Genomic DNA, 19,210 nt, shown 5'->3' with positions numbered 1-19,210 from the left:
CAGCGGTCTGCGTATAGCAAGTTGTACCGTTGTCTGGGTGAAGGGATGGAATCCAGGTGAAGGTATCCGGGGAGTCAGTGGTCTGCGTTAGCAAGTTGTACCACTGCTATGTGGAGGATACTGGAAACTGGTGACACAGGAAACAGGGAACAGTGGTCTGCCTCTAGCAAGTTGTACCACTGAAATATATATGTGAGGAGGAGCACGAGATGAATGCAATGCAGAGTATACACGGGCACACTGAACTTGATCCAATGATGATATGCACAAAATAATAATAACTGAACAGCACTGCACAAATATACACAGTCACAAGAACTATCCAGGCTAAAAGGAAACACAGTCAATGATAGCAATAGTCTCAGTGGATCGGAAACTCCGGAGGAGAGCAACTCAGTCCAGCTAGATATGCAATACACCGGCACAGTCAATAAGAAGTATGCATACCGTGGTTCAGGAGAGCAGGCTGTCAGTGAGAGGTGCAGGGATACCTGAACAGCTGGAGGCCGGCAGGATGAGAAGTCCCAGGAGGGTGGAAGTGGTAACCAAGTAGGTGCAGCGCACGGTAGGTAGACCAGCAAGGATTTAAACAATACTCAGGAAGCAGTAGTATATAGAACTGGACACCTGGAGAACACGGGAGAGTTGAGGCGGTCTAGCTGAGATGAAAGCAGCGGAGCGTTGACCCGATGCAGACAGGCGAGTTGACACAAGTAGGAACACTGTAGAAGCACGGAGACAGCGGCTCGGCTGGCGGCAGACACGATGAGTACTGGAGAGTTGCGATGAGCAGGACTCTGAAGAAACACGGAGGCAGCGGATAGGAATCAGCTGGTGCAGTCACGATGAAACACGGGAGAGTTGAAGTGAGCAGGATACTGTAGAAGCACGGAGGCAGCGAATAGGAATCAGCTGGTGCAGTCACGATGAAACACGGGAGAGTTGAGGTGAGCAGGATACTGTAGAAGCACGGAGGCAGCGGATAGGAATCAGCTGGTGCAGTCACGATGAACAAGGGAGAGTTGAAGTGGTTTGGAAACTGTAGAAGCACGGAGGCAGCGGATAGGAATCAGCTGGTGCAGTCACGATGAACACAGGAGAGTTGAAGTGGTTTGGAAACTGTAGAAGCACGGAGGCAGCGGATAGGAATCAGCTGGTGCAGTCACGATGAAACACGGGAGAGTTGAAGTGGTTTGGAAACCACAAACGAACAACAGGAATCAGCAGGAGCTGAATACACGAGGAAACACAGGAACACCTTCAGAGGCTCATGGGGAATGAGACTCCAAGATCAGGCAACGAGGTATAGACAACAGGTGCTTTAAATAGGGAGTGTTGCCTGATCAGCCAATTAACTAAAAGGAACAGGTACTGAAGGTTTGAAAGGGCTGCACATGCGCAGACCCTCAGGATGGTGGACGGCCACGGTTCCTAAACACACGAGAAGTAGCACTCACAGTCCGGTGAGTGACAACCATTAATTATACGTGATCCATCAATAGTAGTAACGGCAATGGGGACCTTTAAGGAAATCACTGGTAGATACCATTGATTCACTAGGGAACTAGAGATAAAATTTCCAGCAGCTCCAGAATCTATAAGTGCTTGAGAGACAAAGGATTTGGTAGCAAAGGAAACGGTGACATCAAAAGCACAAACTTTCACATTCGTAGAACATAGAGAGGACTCCAGGGACCCTAACCTTACCTCTCAAGAACTGGTTAGGGCCTGGCATTTCCCGACTTCCTAGGACATGAGTTCAGCATGTGAGTAGAGTCAGCGCAATAGATACAGAGTCTATTTTTCACTCTTCGTTCTCTCTCCTCTGATGTTAGTTTAGAGCGACCTACCTCCATAGGTTCTACTGGAGGTGGAGAATGACGAACTTGAGATACTGAACGAAGAGGCCCTTTGCAGGAAGTTATTCTCTCGGAAGCTCTCTCACGAAATCTCATGTCTATGCGATGGCAAAGGGAAATCAAATCATCCAAGGAGGAGGGTAATTCTTGAGAGGTCAGTGCGTCTTTAATTTTATCGGAAAGCCCCTGCCAGAAGGCAGCGGTCAATGCCTCAGTGTTCCACTGAAGTTCAGAGGCAAGTATCCGAAATTGAATGACATACTGAGCTACAGTCCGAGATCCTTGGCGTAGTCGGAGGATACTGGAAGCTGCAGAGATAACACGACCAGGTTCGTCAAAAATACTTTGAAACGTAGAAATAAACATGGCACTATCTTGCAATAAAGGGTCATTTCTTTCCCACAGAGGGGAGGCCCATGCGAGAGCCTGTCCGGAAAACAAAGAGATGAGGTAGGCCACTTTGGAACGATGAGTAGAGAAGTTATGAGGTTGAAGTTCAAAATGAACGGAGCATTGATTAAGAAAGCCCCTACAGGTTTTGGGATCTCCATCATATTTAGAAGGAGTAGGCAGGTGTAGCGTGGAAGCGATGGACACCTGGGATGGCACTGGGGAAGGAGATGGAGATACTGGAAGATCAACGGTTGCTGCTACATTTTGCACAGGGGTTCCTTAGAAGGCTAAAGCCTGACAATATTGCAACAACTGTTGTTGGTGAACATCTTGTTGTTCGATTCGGGTGACCAGATACTGCAGCATCTCTTTAGCTGTTGGTTCCGATTCTGCGTCTGTCATGGCCTGATCTTACTGTCACGGGCACTAGGAGTCTTGGCCAGGAATTCACCAGATGACTGGGCTTACCAGAGTAGTGAAGTTCACACAACGGTCCTCTAGTAGCAGGGTGACTAGCGGAACATATATCACAGCAGATGGAGAGAGAATGCCAATAAATAATAGGAAAGTCAGTGACTTGCAGCAATCTTGGTCAATGAGTCAGCGACTAGCTGTTATTGTGGAAAGGCAGATTTGAACACGGAGATCAGGATGATAGTGAGTAGATGCGGGAAGGTAGTAGGGAAGTCAGTGGTCTGCGTACAGCAAGTTGTACCACTGCTATGGTGAGAAGACTTGTCCAGGTGCAGGTAGGTAGCGGGGAAGTCAGTGGTCTGCGTACAGCAAGTTGTACCACTGCTTATGGTGAGAAGACTTGTCCAGGTGCAGGTAGGTAGCGGGGAAGTTAGTGGTCTGCGTACAGCAAGTTGTACCACTGCTTAATAGGTGAGGATGTGTACAGGTGTCGATGAGTGGATGCATACAAGGATAATAGGATGCAGACACTGAGAGCACAGAGGAACTTGATCCCAATAGATATGCAGCGTATCCAGCAAAGTCTATAACGGTATGTGTGGCGCTGCTTGGTAGAGACTTGCTCAGCACAGATATGCAAGCCAATAATGGATAGTCAATCACAATTATGCATATAACGACTGAGTAGTACGGTTGATTCCAAACAGGTATGCAGCGTAACAATAACAGTCTATAGCGGGTATGGATACCGCTGCTGAGAGTGGAAACTTGTCCTAGCGGATATGCAGAGTAAACGTAGAAAGTCAATAACAGATAGGCATACCGCTATTCAGTAGAACAGTCTGTCCACAGGGAGATGCAGGAACTGCAGAGACGCTGGACGGCAGAGACGAGTGTAGGAACCACAGGTGAGTAGATCCGGTAATCAGAGTCCAGCTGAGGACACAGGCAGGAAACAGGAAATTGTAGCAGGTATGGAAACCAGCGATGAGTAGCACAGGGAATCCACAGGAACTGAAGACACTAGTAGTACACAGGAGACAATAGCGGGTATGGAAACCAGCGATGAGTAGAACAGGAATCAGCAGGAAACTGAAGACACTAGTAGAACACAGGGAACACCTTCAGAGACTCACAGGGAATGAGACTCAAGATCAGGCAATGAGGTAATGAGCACAGGTGCCTTAAATAGGGAGTTGCCTGATCAACCAATTTAGATTAAAAGCAACAGTCACAAGAGTTCTTGGGGGCTGCGCATGCGCAGACCATCAGGATGGCGGACAGCCGCGGTTCAGGATAGGTGCCGTCAGGAAGGCTAGGGAGCCACGCACCAGCGCAGAGGCACTCACGGTCTGGTGAGTGACACTCATATTAACAGGGATTTATAGTGGCCCCACAGACAGCTGGTCTTACAATTCTCTACTGAGGTGCCTCAACTAGATCTACGTATGCTCTACAATACATTATGGAGATGCTATAAGGACATCTCCAGCACTCAACATTACCTTTATCTATGTCTTTAAGTCTCCAAATGTCTGACACATGTGTTTTCCACCCAAGCCTTCATGAATCCAAGTTCAATAAATCTTACCTGTTTGTAATGCAACAGGATCTATCAATGTTCCAGTCCCTTTGGCCTTCTCTGGTGCCTAATAATTCTTTGTGATTTCTTTCTAACCTACTGTAACGTGTTGGTTGAGATGGGCCTGTCGAAGTCAGCAATTTGGATAAAGTAATTTCAATTAATATCGAGCAAACTTGGTTGTCTTTGTCTGAAAATATGCGTAGAGCACACTATGGCGTACAAGGGCGTATCCAGCCGCAACACGTGGCAATAACAGCTTTTACACTTTTATACACATTCACACAAACACACACATTTGTAATTAGTACACATTAATTGTAGTTGCAACACATAGTTATTTGTGTCAGAATATAGCAGTATTTATGTTCAGTATTATAAGTTATATGCATGTTAGTAAAACATAAGCTTCAGGTTGCAGGAAATGTGTCATATGCATCAGCAGTTGTCCGGTTCATTCGCCGAAGAGATCGCAAATTGCATACTCTAGTTAGCGATGTTAGGGAATAAATGTTTAAGGTAATACTGACTATAAAATGCTAATAGACTTGTTGAGATTGGATTCTTGTCGGGAAAGTCGGAGCACATCCCCTGGAGAGATGACCCCCACCTTTGGATATTTTGGTTTGAACTGGCCTATGATCTGCAGTACCCTGGACCTTTCTGAAAACTGGAAAAATAGAAGCAAGCCACATCATCTGCATTGTTTTACTGTATTTCTGACTGCATATAAGCAGGGCCTCTGGGCTTAGTGGACAGTCTTCTTTGACCACAGACTTCAGACCTGAATGACTGTTCACTGGATCCAGGGCGCCTGCGATAAGTAACGGCTGTACTTATTATTATTTCACTTGAATTATTCTGCTACTTTTGGATAATAAATTACTTTGTGCTTTGGAAACACAAATCGAGATTCGACAATCGTTATTGGATAGCGACAAAACGTGCATAACAGGCCCCAGGAGAATCAAGGCCTCCAGGTCTGTGTCGATAGTCCAATTCTTCAAACCTCAATCTACTTCATCATCTTGAGCAGACCCCAAATATAGAAGCTCAGGGGATACTGCAGCATCTACACCTGTACCTGCTCCATCACCACCCCCTGCAACACCACCACAAATAGATCCAGACGGTCCAATCACTGTCAAAACAATGCAACTGATGATTGCTTCCTTTAAATCTGAATTGTTGTCTGATATGCGTTCCTCTATACATGAAATCAACACGCAGATGACGGAGCAGAGGACAAGATGGAGGAGCTGGTAACATCCCATAGCGATCTTATCTCTTCCCATGAGAAGCTGGAAACTTAGGTACAGGCCATGGCGGATAAGTTGGCAGACACTGAAGATCGTTCCAGATCAAACAATCTTAAATTAAGAGGTATCCCGGAATCTGTCTTTAATGCGGACCTGTCAAGCTTCGTCAAGGACTTGTTTCAAAAACTGCTCCCTGTAGCCTCTCCACTAGATCTTCTCCTGTATTGTATCCACAGACATCCGAGGCCAAGACCTGGTTTAGAGTCTGCACCCAGAGACACGCTCATGCGCATACATTACTGTCACATTAAGGAACAGTTCCTACGGGTGGCCAGAACATCACCGTCTGAGGAAATTCTCCAAGGTCTTCAACTCTTTCCTGATTTTTCTCCATCTACCGCTGCAAAAAGATGTACCTTCCAGTCCATCACAAAAGCCCTACGATCAGTTTCAATATCATTGGGGCTTTCCAGTTAAGCTCATTATCCAGCGCAACAACTCTACCCACATAACTGCCTCATTGGAAGATGGTACCAAACTTCTTACTTCCTGGGATATTCGGAGAAGAAGAGAAGAAAGAAATGGATAGAAAAGGTAAGTGAAGGAATGGAAGCAAGGGGGAGTAAATGCAGCATGGCAGAAAGTGAAGGGGGGCCAAATCAGCATGGCAGAGTGTGAAGGGGGCCAAAGCAACATGGAGGGCGCAGTGTGATCATAAGGAGGCACACCATTGTGATGAAGGGGCACAGTAATGTGTGTGTGATGGCACAGTGGGCTTGTGGAAATGTAATGTGTGTGTGGGGTGATGGTGGGGCAATTTTATAGTGGGGACTATTAATTTAAGAGGGGTGGTTTAGGGGCTATTAATTGAATGTGGGTCTGAGTTTGAGGAGCATGAGGTCTATTTATTAAATGTGAATATGAATTATTTAATGGCAATGATGGTTGCGGGAAATAGGTATATATTTATTATATGTAAATTCTATTCATTTATTGCTGGTGCTGTCTGGAGGGATATAGGTTTATTTATTAAATGGGAATACTATTACTTTAATGTTGGGGCTAGAGGTCCTATTGCGCTAATGCCAGGGCTGGTTGGAATTTTTTAAATGTACCCATTTTTTTTCACAAAGAGGTCCCCCTACATTCCACGATCCAGACAAGCCACAACTAAAGAAACCAGCAGCCACAGGTGGTGAAAGTGACAAGAACAGGTAGGACACTCTATGAAATGTTGTGATTCTAGTGGGACAATCACAATTTTTGGTGACTGTTCTGCTCAATCTAAGGGGCAGGTCAAGACTGTGTACAAACTACATTCTTTATATACTACACTATGGTGCTAGCTGTCCTTCGTGGGCTGACCACTCCCCCTCTAGTGTCTGGTCTCGCTTCTATGATAGCTGGCCACACCCCCTCTGATGGGCCCCTAACATTGCAGTCCCCCGGTGGACCCTTCATGCCCAAGTTTGACACTGCTTACATCAATAAGACTCCTGTTCTTTCGGGACTGATATTGATACTACTTTATAGAAATGTTATGATGTTGAATTCACGAGTGTTGGTTACACTGTTTAGTTATTAGTATGGATGGGAACCTCGCCGGTTAGGGCAATGTCCCCACAATTACTGATTTTGCTGGTTAATTCCCCTTCCAGCAACTACTTTAACCCCAGGATTGAGGTTATTTCTGTTGTTTTTTCTACCTGTATATCCCCCCTTCTTATACACATCTTCCCTCAGCCCCCCCCCAGGCAAGTACACGTATACCTTACATTTACACAAGTCTCTCTGTTAAGGCTATCATTACTGAATACACATGTAAATGGTTAAATACTTGTCACTGAATGTATGGGGGTTGAATTCCACCACCAAATGCTGGTTGGCACTTTCATACTTTTACAAACAAGGGGCAGATGTCGTAGCTATCCAAGAAACTCACTTTCTCGCCAAGCCCCCCATGTCTTTAGAGATAATAAATTCCCACTATGCTATACAGCTAATGCTCCTTTTAAAATAAATAGAGTGGCCCTTCTGTTCAGCACCAAAACCAACTTCATTCAACATTCTAGTGTAGAGGACAGAAACAGACATTATTTGATTGTGATAGGATCCCTGGATGGTTACTTAGTCACTATTGCCTCTCTGTATGCCTCCAGTTCACATCAAGTGCCCTTTCTTAGAGCTGCTTTTCCTTACATAGATAAGCATAAACGAGGCACACTTATTCTCATAGGAGATTTCAATATAGTTGCTGATCCAAAACTTGATAGATCAACTGCCCCCGCCCCATTTACATTAGATACTGCAACAAACCCCTATGCTGCCTTCTCTAGGCTGCTGGCGGAGTTCAGACTTTTACGATGTATGGAGGACCCAAGTCCCTTGGAGCGGGATTATACCTATTAATCCTCAGACCACAACTCCTATTCCTGTATTGATTTAATTCTTACAGATAAATGGAAATGGAGTGAATCTTAAATGAGCAGCCCTATATTATCAAACGAATTTGGAGATGGAGCACTCCTTTCTTAAATCCATTAACAAGGTACACTCCTCAGGCGACCTTAAGACACGTGTAGCTCAAATTAAATCTCATCTCCAGAAACTACTCCTTACCCAAACCCAAAAAGCAGACTGCGCCAAAAATATTATGAATCAGGAAATAGGACAGGTAGAATGCTTGCTAGGAAACTGAGAGGACAAAGGGCACACAACTGCATTAAACATCTAGTAGACGATTCCGGAGATAGAATATCCAACCCCCTACATATATCAACTACATAATGTAAACACACAACTGGGCTGCTTTCCACAAGAGACGCTTGAGTCCCATATTGTGATGATCTCCAAACTGGGCAAGGACCCAACCCTATGCCAAAATTATAGGCCAAATGCCTTATTTAATTCGGATATAAAAATCTATGCAAAATTAATCGCAAGACGTCTTAGTCCCCTAATCCCAGCTATAATACATCCAGTTCAAGTGGGTTTTGTCATGAGTCTTTAGACATCTGACAATACACACAGAAATATTAGCATCCTTGAACAAGTTAACAAGTCCCTTGATGAGCTATCAATTCTCTCATTAGATGCAGAAAAAGCATCCACTTGGGTTTATGCTGGAGGTCCTAGTCCGGTTCGGATTGAGACGTGAAATATTAAACTAATCATAGCTCTTTATAACGGACCATCAGCATTTGTGTATAGTAATGGTTTCACCTCAGACAAATTTTTAATTACTAATGGTACTAGACAAAGGTGCCCCCTTTCTCCCCTCATATATTTTGTTAGCCATAGAACCTCTAGGTGAGAAAATTAGACAGCACCCACACCTCCCAGGTATTTCCCTGGCTGCAACTTCACATAAATTATGCTTATTCGCTGATGATATTTTGCTGTTTATCACCGATTCGGAGACCTTGTTACCGATTCTACATGACTTGATACTCAATTATGGAAGCACTTCATACTATCATCATCATCAACATTTATTTATATAGCGCCAGCGCTTTACAATTGGGAACAAACATTAATAAAACAATACTGGGTAATACATACAGACAGAGAGGTAAGAGAACCCTGCTGGCAAGCTTACAATCTATGGGACTATAAATTAAACACTTCCAAAACTGACGCCTTACCAATCAATATCTCTGACTCACTCCTCACCCGCTTGAAGGCATTATTCTCGTATTCTTGGAGAACCTTGTCGATATCATACCTAGGGATATTAATTACCCCTGACATAGATACCCTGACCGAGGCAAATTATGCTTTACAACTGTTATATTTGACCAATTTAGCGAAGTCATGGCAGTGTCACAAGGTCTTCTGGCTGGGCAGGATTGCTGCATTTAAAATGTCTATGTTACCCAAAATGATGTATCTGTTACGCACATTTACCTTTCCCTTACCTAAATTCTATATAGATAATTTGCGACACCTTCTTACCTTTTATCTGTGGAAGGGTAAGCCCACTAGACTATCCCACACAGTTATGACCCGGTCCAAGAGAATGGGTGGTCTAGCCCTGCCTGACATAGAGAAATATCAGGAAGCGGCCACATTAAAACAGCTCCGCGACTGGTTTCTTTTGGCTCTTCCCAAACCATGGGTTGACCTGGAGATCACTCTGGTTCAGACCTTTCCACTTGTGGATCTCTTATGGATCCGTAAACTCTGGCGCTCACTGTCATCTGAACTCCCTAGGCTCACAAGAGATGCACTGCAAGCGTGGGACAAGGCTTTGAAGACCATGGAAATCATGACACTTCCCACATCCAACCTCTCTATCCATGCCCTAGCGAAACTCATTCCAGACCTCAACCTTAACACATGGCTTGCTAAAGGTGTTACCACTATTAAAATTCTATTTTTGGCCAGACTATTTTATCTTATTTGCAGCTACAAGCTCAGTTACAGATAGCGAACCAGGACTTATATAAATACTTACATTTCCAACACTGGTTGAATTCTTTCCATTCACAATAACTCACCCCACAACAGCCCCTCCACTACTTTACACTAGACAGACGACAGGGGCAATAGGGCTGCCATATCTTTCTGGTACACATTTCTTAACTCTGAAAGTGAACTGATGAAACTCTCCTCGCAACTTGCTTGGGAGAAAGACCTAGACCTGGTACTAGACGAGACTCAATGGGACTTAGTCTTTCAAAACGCCAACCAAATGTCAAAGTGTCTGAACCACTCTGAGATGTACTATAAACTACTTCACAGACTTTTTTTTAACACCAGATAGGCTCCACAAGATATGGCCGGAACAGTCAAAGGCCTGATGGTGGAATTGTGGACTGACAGGTGACATTTTAAATATTTTCTGGAGCTGTCTAACGATCCATACCCTGTGGTCTGCAGTTTATGAAATGATATCCCACCTCAGTTACCTTTACTCCAGAAATGGCAGTTATATTCACCCCAGCTGTCCTTTGGAGATAGATATGTAGTTGGCTAAATATAGCAACTAGATGTTAGGGCTGATGGCAAATATCATAAACTCATAAAACAGGCAGAAGAGGATTTCACCTATAGTAGAGCTATACATGCTTACAGGTAGTCAGATGCCACCAGGTCTTAAACTCAGAGTAGTACAAGTTTATAAAATTACCGTAGCGCAGGTGAGGGCCTGATGGTAGAAAGCAGCAAAGTCCAGAACAGGCCGAGATCAAAGGGCAGCAGCAGACAGCGGAGTGAGGTCCAGGCAGAAAACAGCATATCCTGAGAACAGGCAGAAGTCAGGGTCACAAGCAATCCAACAGAGCCCAGTAAGCAAGCCAGGGGTCATACACAGACGCATCAATCCAAATAACACAGGAGCAGAGGAAAAGAGCAGGTCAGCAGACAGAAACTGAGAGCTATAACTGGTAGGGAGGCTAAGCCCTCCCTGCCTTATAGAAAATGGAGGGCATGGCAGGCAATCATTCCCCAGCTGGGAATTAATTAATCACTGATGGTTGCACACACGCCCGGCTGCCCAGCTGGCCCGGGTCGCAGCGGTGATGTGTAGAGCGTCCTGGCTGTTGCGATGGCAATGGGCGGGACGAAGACCGGAAGTGATGCCCCAGTCATCATGACTATGGGCGGGACGCATCTGAGAGGCCAGGCTCGTAACACTAGAGCGGTAATTGTACATGCATGGAAAACCTCTTTCCTGCCTCTGATTGCTAAGATAATAACTAAGGTCCAGTTGAGATGTGATATGGAAACACTAGGGGGTAAATGTATGAAAGTCCGATTTTTTCAACTCGCCGCTAAACGTCGAGTTTTCAGTGAAAATTTAAAGCGGCAATGGCTTTAAAGGCATTATTTTGCCTTTAAAGCCATTGCCGCTTTAAATTTTCACTGAAAACTCGCCGATTAGCGGCAAGTTGAAAAAATCGGACTTTCATACATTTACCCCTAGGTGTCCCATATACTTCTTCTGCTTCCTCACCCCTTATGTTATGGTTCGCCTGGAAAGACTATATATCAAAAGTCCCATACCACAAGACACCCGGAGCACACTATTGTCCTCCTCTCAATAACTTCCTTACCTAAGGGCGTATGTTACAATCTTGAGTATTGTTATTAAGATTTCAAAATGTATGTCAGAAATTTTTGAGTATTGTATGTGTACTGCCACTGTTTTCCCTTACCCCCTTCAACCCCTTTTCCCCTCATTTTAATGTCTTCTTTTTTAATTTTAAAGCCAAACAAAATAAAAAAATGAGTGTTGTTTTTAAATTTAATTTTACTAAAGATAAACATGCTAACCTATTCCAAATTTAGAGAATGTTTTTTGTATTTAATTTGTTTGTGTAATTTTTCATAAAAGTGATGGTATTTTTGGTGTATTTTCAAATCTTTTATGTATTTGCAATTTTGGAGTTTGTGCTGCTAAACCAGAGATAAAAGAGTGTTTGAATATGAAATTTTAACTCTACAATATTTTAACAATAGTTAATTTCAGTGTACTCCACATTTATATAATACACACTAACTTTTGTATTGAATTTGAAAGCATAATTAATGATTTGTTGAGAAGACAAAATAAAGATGTAATGTCTATGAACATCTTTGAACGTGTTTAGTGTATAGATTGCACTCAAGAGATCTACAGTAGTTTAATTTTCTCAGGTTGTGTCTAAAACAAAGTTCATGGGGTAGATTTACTAAACTGTGGGTTTGAAAAGTGTACATGTTGCCTATAGCAACCAATCAGATTCTGAACATATAAATACTGGTTTATGTTTATATGTATGGTACTTCTATTGGTTTATAGCCCCATTTATAGCATACTAGATTTTGCAGGCAAGTAGCCTAAATGTAAATGTTTTTAAATAAATACTGTGGAAAATACACTAAAAAAAAATAAATGCCACAGCACAGCTACTCGAGTATATTTTATGACCACGTGCATCCCTTTATGGCTACAGTCTACCTATCTTCTAATGGCTACTTCCGACAGAATAACACACCATGTCACAAAGCACACATCATTCCAATCTGGTTTAATAACATGACAATGAGTTACTCTAATGGCCTCCACAGACACCAGGGGGTAAATGTATTAGGGAACGATTCTTGAAAATCTCTGATATTCCATGACTTCCAAAGCTAAATTTAAAACGGCAATGGCCAGGTCTCATTTACCCTCATATCTCAATCCCATAGCGCACCAGTGAGATTTGCAGCATTAATGTGTAGACGAGAAATCTGCAGCAACTGCATTTTGCTATCATGTTAACGTGTACCAGAATCTCTAAGAAATCTTTCCGGCAACTTGCTGAATCCATGCCAAGAAGAATTTAGGGTGTTCTTGGGTCAAATGCGGGGAGGGGGGGTGGGGGGAGGAGGGATGGGTCCCAGCCAGCACTAGAAATGTGTACTCAATAAAGTGGCTAATTACCATATATTTTTACCACTCTCAAGCAACATGAAATTGTTTCCGAGGAGCCCGCTGTTGCTGAAGATCTGCTTCAAGGCTTCATTTCTGCGAGGTACTGAGCGGTCCTGAATAAATAATGCGAGTCCTGACAACAAGCTGTACCAGAGTAAACTCTCAGGCCTATATTTTAAAAATATGAATGCTGTTAATTAAATAATGAGTCTAGTTGAGAGGAAGTAAAATTACTTATTAAAATTGAATGCTGTTAATTTTATGTCAAGTCTGGTTGGGAATAAGAAGGCCTAATTACAATATTAAATGTGTTTTATAGTTAATATTAGGACTGAATGGAGAGGACTGGGGCCTATAATGTTCACTCGTTGCTCAGATTTCCATATTTCATAGTAATGTACCAATTCCTTTTTCCAAACAGGACCCCAGTATTCCAGTATCCAGACAAGCAGCAACTGAGCATAAAACAACAACTGCAAGAAGTAGTAAAATCTGCAATAAAGAAGTTGGATTCTGATGGGACACTCTGATTTTCATGGACTGTCCTGCTTAGTTAGGACTTTGCCAGACTTCAGGGAAAAATAGCATACAAATGGATGAAGATCACAGATGTAGCATCATTATCAACAAACATATACCATGTCTATGGGATGCACAAAGACATTCCTCCTAAAAAGACACATGCTAGTCAAAATAAGATAACCGCAAAAGGTTAACTCAGAAGTAAACAGTTTTGGAATGATGTTCAGTTTGCAAACAAGTGTTTTGCAACAAACCGCATTCATTTTGCGGTAAACAACTAGCAGTTTCTGATAAAACCCTTGCAGTTTGCTACTTTTAAAACCAGCCCTAGACGATTGCAATTTTAATGAGATTTTAAGGCACAGATTAATAAATTATGTATATAAAAACCACATCCGACTGACGTACATTTACACCAAAGAGTCATTTACACTGTGAGTAGGAAAATTTTAAGTGCAAAATTGTGAGAATGCAAAATTTACCATGTTCTGATGGGAGGAACTGGGTGGCTATGAGTGTTGCTTGCTAAATGTGGGCTAGACACACTTGTGCACTAACATACAAAAGAGATTTTGCTTTGTGGGATGAGATAGATAAATGAGACTCAGTGGTGGAAAAGATTCATTCCCTGGCTAACATGTGGATACTGAACATTTCTCACACCACTAAAAAAAACCTTTTTTTTTGTTTTAGCTTCCTTGGAGGTTGTAGAAACCAGGCCATGCCCTATACTCTCAAGAGATAGCTTTTAGACACACCACTCTATATGGGAAAGCGCTTTTTTAGCGTGCGATACTGACATATTAATACAGTTCAGATGTCCACTCATTCTCAAGGTTTTTTTTTATTTTTTTAAATAAGGTTTATTGAGTTTTTCTAAATAAAGGCAGAGAACCAGATCTGAAAATACATACATTTTGTAAAATATTGTTAAGCATAAAGCAAAAATATATTTGTAGTGAGCCCAGGGCCGCCATCAGGGGGTACAGCCAGTACTTTAAGCTGTTAGAGCACAATTTCAATTTTGCAGAATTCAAAGAATGAGTGTGGACATTGAGTAAGACATCTGTTCCTCATAATCAACCCGAAAGCACCGTGGTCACTTCAAGAATTTACACCCTGTGGGACCGGGTTTCCATAGTGACGGTTCCGTTACGGGTCATCGAGCGGAACTAGACTCCCCTAAACCTACATGTAAGTAATGGATAGCTTCAGTTTTTTGGTATATCATTCTGGAAGCTGATGGTGTGTTTTCTTTTGACTTGCATGGAACGGGGACAATATCGGTGAGGTCCGAACACATGAAGTGTACAACAGAAGCCACGGAATATAACGATCTATAACTGAGGATTGCACACGGTTGTGCTTTGTACTAAGTTGCTGGTTAGATGTGATTATTACAAGTTTGAATAAGGGTTTCTGACGTTATAGGTAGTATATTGAGGTTGGCTGAGCGCTACAGTATATTTTGTGTTATTGAGTGTTTTTAGGAGGGTGGGACCTCCTACTGCTGCTGCACGCCAACTTTTTTCATGTGCAGACAGAGCTAGTGCGCAGAGGTCATTATTTGTTTATACAGCCAGTACTGCTTTGAGGGACCCGGACAGACTAGGGGGACCGGACAAACCCCTCCGTCTGTCCGGGCTTCCTGAACTGTTCGGGCCTCTCAGTCTGACTGACCGTCTTGCCCCTACTTCTCCACGATGCTGCAGCTCTGCCTCCCAGGCTCTGATAGGCTGGGAGCGCAGCGCGGTGATGCCATGACTGTGCGCCATGCTCCCAGTGTATCAGTGAATGGGAGCTGCAGCATAACGGAGGAGAAAGTAAGTTAATTAGGTATTCATTTTATAGGAGAGGGGCAGATAGAAGAGGGGACATTAACTGTGCCTGGGGGGGGAAAGGGTCATTAACCACGGGGTGGGGAGAAGGGGACATAAACAGTGGGGGGGGGACCTTAACTGTGAGGTGAAGAGGGGGACCTTAACTGTGGGGTGGAGAGGGGGAGAGGGGGACCTTAACTTTGGAGGGGGGGAGTGGGGGACATTAACTGTGATTGGGGGGGAGAGGGGAACATTATCTGTGATTGGGGGGAGAGGAGGACATTAACTGTGGAGGCAGGGAGGGGGACATTAACTGTGGATGGGGGAAGAGGGGGACATTAACTGTGGATGGGGAAGAGGGGGACATTTACTGTGATTGGGGGGGAGAGGGGAACATTTACTTTGGGGGAGGGGAACATTCACTGTGATGAGGGAGTAGGGGGAATGTACTGTGATGAGGGATAGGGGGCGCATGTAAGACGAAGAGGGGGGGGCACATGTATGGGGAGGGGGTCCCTGCCAGATTATTAGAACTGGGCCCCACAGTTTTGATGGCAGCCCGGAGTGAGCCTAACAAACAGATACTGGAATGACTGCGTAAAACTAAATACTGAGAGTTGCTTTCCTGAAATGTTGAGGTAGAGGAAAAGAGAATAGGTACTGAGGGCTGTATTTAAGCTCGAGGGATAATAAAAGCTGAGGTTGTATTGGACTGTATTGGTACTCTGGGGGTTAATATTTTTGTCTGTGGAAGGACGCCCATATGAGTCATGGGGAGGGGTTATGGAAGTTATATCAGTGATGGGCGGAGAAGAAACAGTCCCTTGTGTAGCTGGACGTGTGTGTTGTATGGTTTTTGATGGGCATTGTTTCAGTGTTATACAGTGCCGAAATAGTTTGCAGGTGGCCCAGTGAACCAGCCCCCCTGCCCCCCGGTCCAGCCTGCCCATGGCTGGAATAGTGGGACACTCCGAGTGCTTCCAGTTTTTAGCAATTAAGCATTTGGCAGCAGTGACGCAGTCTCAAAATTTATTTAGGACAACATTAAGGCTAAACCAAACAGTATTTTAGGAGAAACACTGAAAAGTTGAAATGATTGACCTAGGTGATCCTAAAGTGCAAGGCTGGACTTTGTAGCGACGTTTTATTGTTTCCATCATGTTCTCTAATGTGTTATTGCTTTAAAATAGAAATTTCCTTTATTAAAATTGTCGTAAAATAAAATGACACCTATTCATAGTGTTCAAAATAGCAGTCACATCTGTGTTACTGGCATTTACTAGGCACTAACACTGTACTTCCCATATACTTTGGTGTCAACAGAGTACAGCACTATATGGACATTCACATAGGCACATATGAATGTGTGCAGCACAATACTTAGTTGGCAGCTAAATTCATGAGATAAGGGAGGAAGTAATAGCCTCATGGGGTGATATCCTGCAATTGGCTGTTCAGCTGTCATCAGAAGCTGTGTTGACAGTGAGCTTTCTGTGCAGGAGACTCATTGAAATGAAAAAATAGAGGCTGCAATCTAGTGGTACAGTGTGGTCTACTTTTAAAATTGCAGTATTTCAATACTGCCATTTTTTTTCCTGAAAATGAACATTAACAATGATTTCCCCATTTCTGAACCTTGCCTGAATAACACAATGAAATTGTTCACCTGCTCAGATCAGGCAACAACAACAACCATGACTTTCTGTAGTGATAAATGGATAATTGAAGTCAATAGGAATTAAGATGACATTGATGACAGCGTAGAGCAAGGAAGAGAATTTCCATTTTTATTCATACTTGACAACTTTTAATTTTCGTTGTCCGGAAGATCCCGAAGTGGGGTGCGTGGTGGGAAGGCGGAAGGGGGCAGGGCACGGTGAATCGGATCATACTGCCCACATCACTAGCAAGTGGGCATGTTGTGGGACAATTGCCTGCTCTCCTGGGAGTCCGGAAGACCTACCCAGAATTCGGGAGTCTCCCGGACATTCCGGGAAAGTGGGCTCTCATTCTGTATATTTTTTAATTTTTTATCAATGTTTTAGCAATATTTTTTGACAAATTTTTAGTATGTTTTCTTTATTATTTTTAATGGCCACTAGTCCCTCCATATTTTCACTATTTTCCTGCATGTCGATGACTTTACACCATTTTACGCCATTCTCTAAGGAGTGCAAATAGATTTGAATGAGTTTAGTTTTACATATTTTAATAAACAGGGAGCTAAATAAGGAAATTAATAAAAGCAGTTTTTGAAATGCAAAGCTGCTCATAGACCATAAAGCTGGTGAGGTAGGAAAGCCGTTATTTTGTGCCTCAACTATAGGACTCCTATAGTTTTGAAATAAAAAACTGTGATACCTACAATATGTTACCTAGTATTTGCTCAGGCATAATATCCAACCCACACTAAAGAACTAAAGAAATAAAACAGTTCAAATAATTAATCCATACTTATCCCATTGTTGCCCCAAGTATGAATTATGGGAAAATAAGCATTGTGAGCCCAATAGTTTTTTCGAGAAAAAAGGGGACTATCCTCGGGAAACCTGAACCGTGAGAGTCTCTTGCACAATACTTAATTTATATTTTGTTGCAAAATACTTGCTGAAGTGCTGCAAAATACCTGCGGATGAACTACAAGTTACACACTGCAGAGCTACAAAATATGTGGTGCAAAGCTGCAAAATACGTGCCACAGAGCCACAAAATACATGACGCAGAGCTAGAAAATATATGATGCAGAGCTGCAAAATATGTGCTGCAGAACTGCAAAATACGTGCCGCAGACGTATAAAATTTGTGCTACAGCTCTAAATCTTTAGTTTCATATTATTATTTATATATTGAAGAGCCTTTACATAAATTCTTATATAAGAAATTTGCATAAAGTGGCCAGATTATTAGATAAATACCTAATAGCAAAATAATACCTTATTTGCTCAGCAACATGTCACAATGCACACAGATATGATGGCCTATGTCCAGGCGCAGGCTGGCAAATCTCAGCCCAGTGGGGCGCACAGACGGCCGCATCACATGACACACGATGCGTCGGTAATATTAAGTAAATTGCATCCACGGGGGGGGGGGGGGGGGGGGTTTGGGGGTGGCTGGCCCAAACAGGAGTCAGACTGAGCGGCCTGGGGGACTGATGCCCTCCTGCCCCCCGGCCCAGCCCGCCCCTGCCTATGTCCATATTTGTTGCAAATTTGATGGCAGAGTAGGAAGAGCAGCTAAAAAGGAATTAAAAATATATAAACTGAAGAGTGTTAATATGTCACCATTCACGCACCCAAACCTCCTTCGTATGTTCAAATTTAAATTACTATTTTAATATTATAATAACCACATGGACACAAGTTTAAATTTGGCAAAAGGTCACAGTTTGTTATAACATAATTAAAAATATGTGGTGGCGACAAGAGCAACGCAGTCAGTTAAGACTAATCACTAAACCAAACAGTGTAAGGTCAGCTTGCCATTACACCACTAGTCCCAGGATATAATCCTTTACGAGTGGCCGCTGCTAAATCTGGCATCAAAGTGGCTACTCCCCTACTGGACTTGACAATGATGTGCCCACACAAAACAGGTCAAGGGATCCTCCACACAAAAGGGCCAAGAGTCAGGTTGCTTCAAACAGGGCAGTGACCTGCGGCCAATCAGCAGTAGCAATATATTAATTAGTCGCTGACTGCAATGCTCTCCTGCCTAAAAGTGAATCTTTAAAGGACTCATAGACCGCCACCAAGTCACTTCACTAAAGAACCCATTTGCTAATAAATATGATTTATAAAGAATTACTGTATTTCCCCATGTATAAGACGCACCTTTTTCCCCCAAATTTTGGGTCTAAAAAAAGGGTGCGTCTTATACACTGCCAGCGCTACTTACCTGAATGAAGAAGATGATCCCTGGTGTGAGGGGATGAGAGAGGAGACCCCGCTGAACAGATC

This window comes from Mixophyes fleayi, chromosome 5, assembly GCF_038048845.1.
Source record: "Mixophyes fleayi isolate aMixFle1 chromosome 5, aMixFle1.hap1, whole genome shotgun sequence".
NCBI lineage: Eukaryota > Metazoa > Chordata > Amphibia > Anura > Limnodynastidae > Mixophyes > Mixophyes fleayi.
The sequence above is the reverse complement of the archived record's forward strand: the minus strand, read 5'-3'. Positions refer to the sequence as shown.